The sequence below is a fragment of the Scardinius erythrophthalmus genome (assembly GCF_964197995.2).
Source record: "Scardinius erythrophthalmus genome assembly, chromosome: 1".
In the NCBI taxonomy this organism is placed as follows: domain Eukaryota; kingdom Metazoa; phylum Chordata; class Actinopteri; order Cypriniformes; family Leuciscidae; genus Scardinius; species Scardinius erythrophthalmus.
In genome coordinates, this window is record NC_138221.1 from 24,949,944 (window position 1) to 24,957,631 (window position 7,688).

Below are 7,688 nucleotides of genomic sequence, written 5' to 3' on the forward strand. Positions count from 1 at the left end.
TACATGAGACCTGGGTGAACAATGTACAATTGGTTTTATGACTGTAAGTCATTGTCTTCAAATGCTATTGAAGTTAGAAACGTTTATGCCAATGTCGCATGTAATTTTGAGACGGTCCCTAAATATGCGTGCGACAAAAAAAGTCTAAGAATGCGCTTATCTTTATAACGTACCCATGTCTTAATGCCAAAGACCGCACTATATCTTTATATGACATTCCTAATTTAAAGTAAAATGTTATTTCTTCTGTCATCTCCATCTCTGCTGTAGCCCAGTCTATGGTACGGTTACAGTATTGGCCGCTGTGGCTCCCTCAACGCGTGGCCACGACATAATGATGTCGTTACCTCAACAAAATGATCTCGTGGCCACGAGAAAAATATATCGTTCCCTCAACATATGATCTCGAGGCCACGACTTTGCATCGCGTGGCCACGACATAATGATGTCGTTACCTCAACAAAATGATCTCGTGGCCACGACTTAATATGACGTTCCCACGAGATATTATGACGTTCCCACGACTTAATATCACGTTCCCACGAGTTTATATGTTGTGGCCACGACAAAAATAAGTGAACCGAACATGTCCCCTCCCGGTCACCGTAATAAAGCACAACTGTTGTAGCTAAAAAAGCCATGAAAAAATGAGATCAGGAGATGTTGGCGGTTTATTGAAAATGATGATATTATCATCATGTAATTGCCTGAATCTCTGATCTTATTCAGTGTCTAATGTTTGATTATATAGGACTTGTGATTTTAATGTTGTATTATAATAGAAGCCATTTAATTTTACAGCATGAGAATAGCGTCTTTTTAAATTAATAAAGGATTTTAAGAACATTTAGTGCATTAAACTCAACATTATTACTTAGCTATCAAGAATCAGTGTATGACTCTCAACAATGGTGACAGTCAATGAAATGCTTCATGCTGCAGTGCATGCTGGGAACCACCAATCAAAACTCACCCACATCTCCCAGCATGCATTGTGGCTTTAAAAATATATGCAGCTGTAGTTGATCTGATTATCTGGATATTTTGTTCGATTGTCACCATTGTTGAGATTCATATGCTGTTTCTTGATGTCTGTGTGCGTCTTAGTAATGCCATAGATGAAATGTTTTTGTGCACTAAATCGTTATTAAAAACCAAGTATATTATTTGATAACATTGCTAGACATGCTGTAGAATCAAATTACTTTTATCATGAATAAAATCACTTTTATACCACAAGTCCTATATAATCAAAGCACTAGACACTGAACATAATCAGGGATTCAGGCAGTTACATGACGATATCATCAATAAACAGCCAACATCACCTGATCTCAGTTTCTGATGGCTTTTTTAGCTACAACAATTGTGCTTTACAAACACCCAGTTAAAGCAGCCAGAGAAATTTTTATATTAAAGAGTAAAGGGTCAAGAGCACAACTAAAGCAAACGCTAACCACCATCATGGTGACTTTAAAATACAAAATATGATTTCATTAAACTGGAAATTAAATAAAGTAAATCGGGTTAGTTTAAGTGAAGCTGGTAATAAGTGTACGGTCATGCATTTCACCTTTTTGTTTGGCAAAATGACATCAGCAGAGGTCAAAATCTTGACATCAAATTGACATCAACACTTTGACGTCAATTTGACTTTCATTTTTTGACCTATTTCTTGACGTAATTTTGACATCAATTTGATGTCATATTGATGTTAAATTGACATCAAATGCCCACTGGGCTATTTAGATTGGTCTAACAACACTTTGTTGTTCTAAATGGAAAATTCATTATTAGCCTCTACAGTCTAGGTATATGAATAATGCCAATGTGTTAGTCGGATCTCTAAAACTTCAGTCGGTGTGCTCCTCTGCTTCACCTAAGCTGGATTTTAGTCCGTTTACTAACCTGAGCGTAGAATTGTGGTGTTATGGATTTAACGTAATCTACTAGACACTAGAGTTAATAATTTCGGAGTAAGTCAGAATAAATCCAAATGTAACAATTTATTATTAGTCAGGTTTCTAGACCAGTCGCACTGAAACATTTTAAATGTGATTCAAAACATTGACATAGAACAGAGTGAACTGAATGAAAAGAAGAATGTGTAAAGGGAAGGTAGAGGGGAGAAGGAAAAAATGTGAAGGAAAGGCAAGAGGGAAGTAAGCTTTTCCGCATCTTCACTCTGTAGGGTGTGGAGACAAATGGCAGTATGTGTTTGTGTTGTCCATATCTCAGGAGATCAAAGTAGCTGAGGTTCTGTTTGTCTTACAGTTTATTATATTTAAAGTCTCCTAGAATATATCTCCTTGGCTTCGTCATGCGCTTATCTAAAGCCACATTCCATGACAGTGGACTGTTTTAAAACAGTTTAACTTGGATATTCTATAATCTTTTCATTTTTATTTTGCCTCTGTCCCAACTTTTTTTGAAGTGTGTTGCAGTCATCTTTTTTATATATATATATATATATATATATATATATATATATATATATATATATATATATATATATATATATATTTACAAAATACTATTAGATTGGTCAGTGAAAATATTGGGAAATATTTCTTTATACATTTATCTGCTAAATAAAGGTTCAAGACAATTAACATGTTGCAACTTTTCTTGAAATGGGGTTGTATATTTCTACAGCTTTCCTTGTGTGCATGTGTTTATTATTATATAAAAGACAGACACAATAGACAAATTGAATGGATTTCTGGCAACCCCCTTGAAAATATTATGTTTGAGAATAGTAATATTTTTACAGTTATGGGCTTTGTTTGTTATTTGTTATACACTTTGGATAAAATGAAAAAGGGTTCAGTCCAGTGGTGATTATGGGTATTACAAAACTATCTATTTGCTTATTTGTATTTTACTTGGTTCAAAGTGATTGTCTTTTTGTCTAAAAAAATTGGTTATTCACAGCTCAGGATGGTCTCTAGAGCACATTACGATGTACATGCACATATATAACCACATTGCACATTCTTGTTCCTAAGACTTAAAAAGTATCAAGATCATAAAAAAAATATATATAAAAAAACAAATCTTTTTAGGGTTTAAGACTTCTTTTAAAATGGTTTATTTTGTTTTTGGGCTGTACTAGAATATGCTTGCGTGCATGATTGTTCAAAAACACATTATTTTTCACATATTTTACTTTAATACAGCAGACTGTTACATTTCTTTATACAGCACTTTATACAAAAGATTGTTCAAAAGCAAGCAGATTTACAGTATTAAACATAAAAAAGTGTCAGTGTCTCTTTCAATTAGAATTACAACTTAATTTTCTACTATAAAGCAGCTCTCCAGTTAGTTCATGTTTCCACTTGCGGACATCTGAACTCGACAGACTGAACAGAAGAAACGAACCGGAGAAGAGTTCCATTGAAGGAGGAGCCTCACAACCATAAATCACCACGGACCAATGGTGAACTGTAAAAAAATCTAAATTTTATGGAAAATAACAGATTTTTGTACGGCCATTTTCTTTTCTTTTAAATTGTACTCAAAACTCTGTAAAATTACAAACAATATCTTTAAATTTACAACTCCGCTGTTATTTTAAGTATTATGAAATTATTGTCAAAATACTTCATTGTATTTTAATTACACGCATTGCTATTTTGAATAACAGCCAATTGCTATTTGCAGTAATTTTACTGCACTTAGGTATCGTGCTGTCCAACACTTTAGTTTCGATTTCTCCCATTTATGGGCCATATGCTTTTGCTGTGCTAATTGCAAGGGCGGGCACAGCAACTGTATAAGCAAATATAAACTAGAGAGATTCAGGAGAAAGCCAGGCAAGCGGTCCATCAGTGAACATGGTGAGAGCACGTAAGTGTTTTTTGCTTAATACCCAGTTCTGCTGTTGCTTAGTTTATTATTCACTACTAGGTAGGGCTATTTTCGATTCTCTGCTTATTTTTAATTTTTACCTTCACAGTAATCTGTATTTTAATTTTGAATAACAGCCACGTTTGCTTAGTGTTGCTGTTGTTTTTACTTCACTTCAGTGTCGTGCTGTCCAACACTTTAGTTGTTTCGATTTCTCCCATTTATGGGCCATTTGCTTTTGCTGTGCTAATTGCAAGAGCGGGCACAGCTGTCCTCACTCAGAGCATTGGAAAGCATTATATTTATGTTGAGTGTGCGCTGCCGCGGAAGCGTTCAGCCCTCCTTGTGTGAAGACCAACAAGGGTAAAGACCTGCGACTTTACCTGTGTGACTCCACCGAGCAAGGACACTTGTAAGGCATGTTATTATCTTCTTTTCCCCTTTCCTTTCCCACTTCCATTTCTCTTTCCAACATGTGCTTTCAGTACATTCATGTTGTCTGTCAACAACGCTCTGTCATCACACACAGAAGGCAGCGCAATACTGCTGATCTGCATCCCATTTGCTCCTCCTCTCACGCACCCCTCTCTTTCTCTGAGGTTCTATAGAATTGTCATTCAGCAGTCAAAAAAGCTGACTTCATACCAGCCTTTGCAACTCAATCTACTCTAAATATCTTGGGCTTGACTGACACCTGGATTCGCCCAGAACAAGACTCAGCAACTATCTAACAACTTATCTTTCTCTCCTACCCCTTGGCAGTCTGGGAGGGGTGGTGGTACTGGTTTTCTTATTTCTAACAATTGGAAATACTCAACTCACTCTTCTCTATGCAGTAACATTCCTTTTAATATCCTACTATTACACTTACAACTCCCATTAAGATCTCCCCCCCCCCCCATTTTTACAGGTAAAAATGTATCAAGCCAATTACACAAGTGATTAAAAACCAATTCAGAAATAATAAATACATAACATAAATTACTCAAAGATGACTCTAAAAGTAAGCAATGCATTCCTGACAGAGACATGCAGTGGTGTGTAAGTGTGTTTCAAGTGTAAGACTTGAAAAACACTGACACAGCACTGCATGGGGGTTTTCCCTGGTTACAGGTTCCCAAAGACTGCTCTGTCACCTACCATTAAATGCTCAGACCAGAACAAAAAGGTTATACCAATACCCCAGGGGGTAGCACCTGGTTTTGGGGGAGAGGGGAGATATCTTGAAGAGACATCACGCAAAGAGGACAACAGGTCTCCTAAGTTCTCAATCTTTCTAATTATACCAATGACTGCAATGAAATTAAGACCATTTTACCAATCACACTGAGACATTTAAAATTATACCACACATTAAAAGGAAAAACAATAGATTCACAAGATACATCATATGTGATATATAGACAATCTCAGTGAACTTTTGGTGACTCGACTCCGGGAGAGGGGGGATGCATACAGTATATAAACAAGGAGACAAGTTTGGACAGGACAATGTCCTGTGCTCTTTCATTGCGATCTTTTGTCCAGTGTGTGTTTTATTGCTTTATTATTTTGTCGAAGCAGAAAAATCAGTGGTGCATTGATCAGTGTTTATTTCATTACAATTCTCTTCATTTGTGTACCAAAGATTGGACAAAAGTCTTATTGGTTTGGAATGACATGAGGGTGAATAATTCATGACAGAATTTGAATTGTTGGATGAACTATAGACTAATCCTTTACTCTATATCATGATTAATTTTTCCACATTCACAATGCATGTCGTTGCATTTTTGTGCTGTGATATATTGTTTCACCCCTAGAAGTACTGAAATTAACCTATTCACTTGGCCTTTTTCAATATACTGTATATTTACTTTTTTATCTTATCTGGTCTTTTTTGTGTTATTTTAAATGTTTTTCCCCTTGTGCAGAACCATTCTCTGTAGATTTCTTGTTTTGTTCATTCTGGATTCGTCATTTTTCATGTGAAAAATCTTTTCACATGCCGGAGGGAGAAAAGTCAACTGAAGTTCACAGACTCCACCCTCCTGTAAACACTGAGAAACTTCTTCCTTGTTCATAAAGAGATTCAACAACACCTTGACACGCAGGTATCGCCTTTCTTTATAGCTTTCTTTATTGAATATGTTTTATTATGTAATTTTTTTTTGTAAATATAGAACAGTTTAAGGTATAACAAACGTTATAAATGCAAGTACTGTGTATAATGGTAGGTCTTTCATTTTGATCTTGATATTTTTATCTCAAAAACAAATCTGTGTGTCTGTATTTTTTAAGTGTTGTGAACTAAAAACTTTTGGTAACATACATATATATATATATATATATATATATATATATATATATATATATATATATATATATATATATATATATTAATATAGTGTTATATATATATTTTTTTTTTTTGCAATTAGCTGATTGTTTAATCATAAAGATTATAATTTGGTGTAAGGCGGTTTAATTCAAAATAAAATGTATTCAGTTAAACAGTAAACTATTATTCAGCTTGCTTTATATTGGTTTTAGCTGTGTATACAGTAGGCCTATGTCATTTCAACCAAACACTAATTAAATATAATTAAACACAGACGGTTAGATGAACAGAACAAAAACACCTGGAGGAATAAAACCTGTTCTACTGGTTCAGTGGAACAAGATGGATCACATGTAGGTTAAAATAACACATTCAGCAGACAGATAGACAAGTTAAGTTTACTTATAGTGTTGTACAGTATATACAGTTTGCTTCAAAGCAGCTTTACAGTGAAATTGTCTCAAAATACAGTTTGAGGAATAGTTCATTCCCATTGCAATTTAGGTTTCAATTTCAGCAACAAAGCAGCTCAATACAATGTCAGAAAATTAAGTTATTCAATGTTCTCAGTCGAAAGTTTCAATTTAAAGCTTAATTGATAGGTTTTACCAATTGTTATCCCACTGAGCAAGCCTCTTTGGCTGCCGACAGAAGCAAGGACCAAACACTATAAGCTATGAGTGTTATGAGCTAACACTATGAGCACAGCGTGACTGATGATAAAATCATAAATGCAGCACTAGGTTAAAGCAGCTCAATTACCTGGGAGACAGACATGGACCATGACAGAAACAGCTGAAATCATACTGTAGTAAGTGGGTGTAGTTTGACTGACAACAGAAGTCTCACTGGGTATGTTTACATGCATTCATTAAATATGTGGTTTTTAAATACGGGGTATTAACTGCATTATTCTGCATTTTATCTGCATTATAACGTACATTTGTTTGTGAATGTTACTTTTAAAAATCTTATTGATAGTTCTCCACATTGCGTGGTATGCTATTTGCGAAAATGAGCTGTGATGTGTCCACTCCATAACAAGTGAAAACCTATGGTAAGAGTGCCACTTAGTGGTCAAGAGCAGAAATTCATTTCCCGCCGCAACTTCCTGCTGACATGTTGGAATACTCTTTGGTTTTTAATGCTTTATTTAACATCACAACAGGTATACTAAATGGAATACTCAGGGTCAGATACTTACATGGTTAGGCTGTTTTTACCTGAGTCACAACCTGGAAATAAACTGATTCATTAAATAAACACTCCACCTTTAATCGCAAAATAGATAAAGATTCATTTTCTGTGATTATAAAATGAAGTAAATAATAATAAAAAAAGAGTAAAGAAACAAGAAAATAAATGAATGCAAAAATAATTAAAAGCAAATTAATGATCAAATAAGTAAACTATTGTAACCCCTTACCCCCCGCCACAATAATGTTGTGTATCACCGATCTCACAGGATGACGATAAGACGATATGACTATGAAGCAAAATGCCCAAGACTAATTAT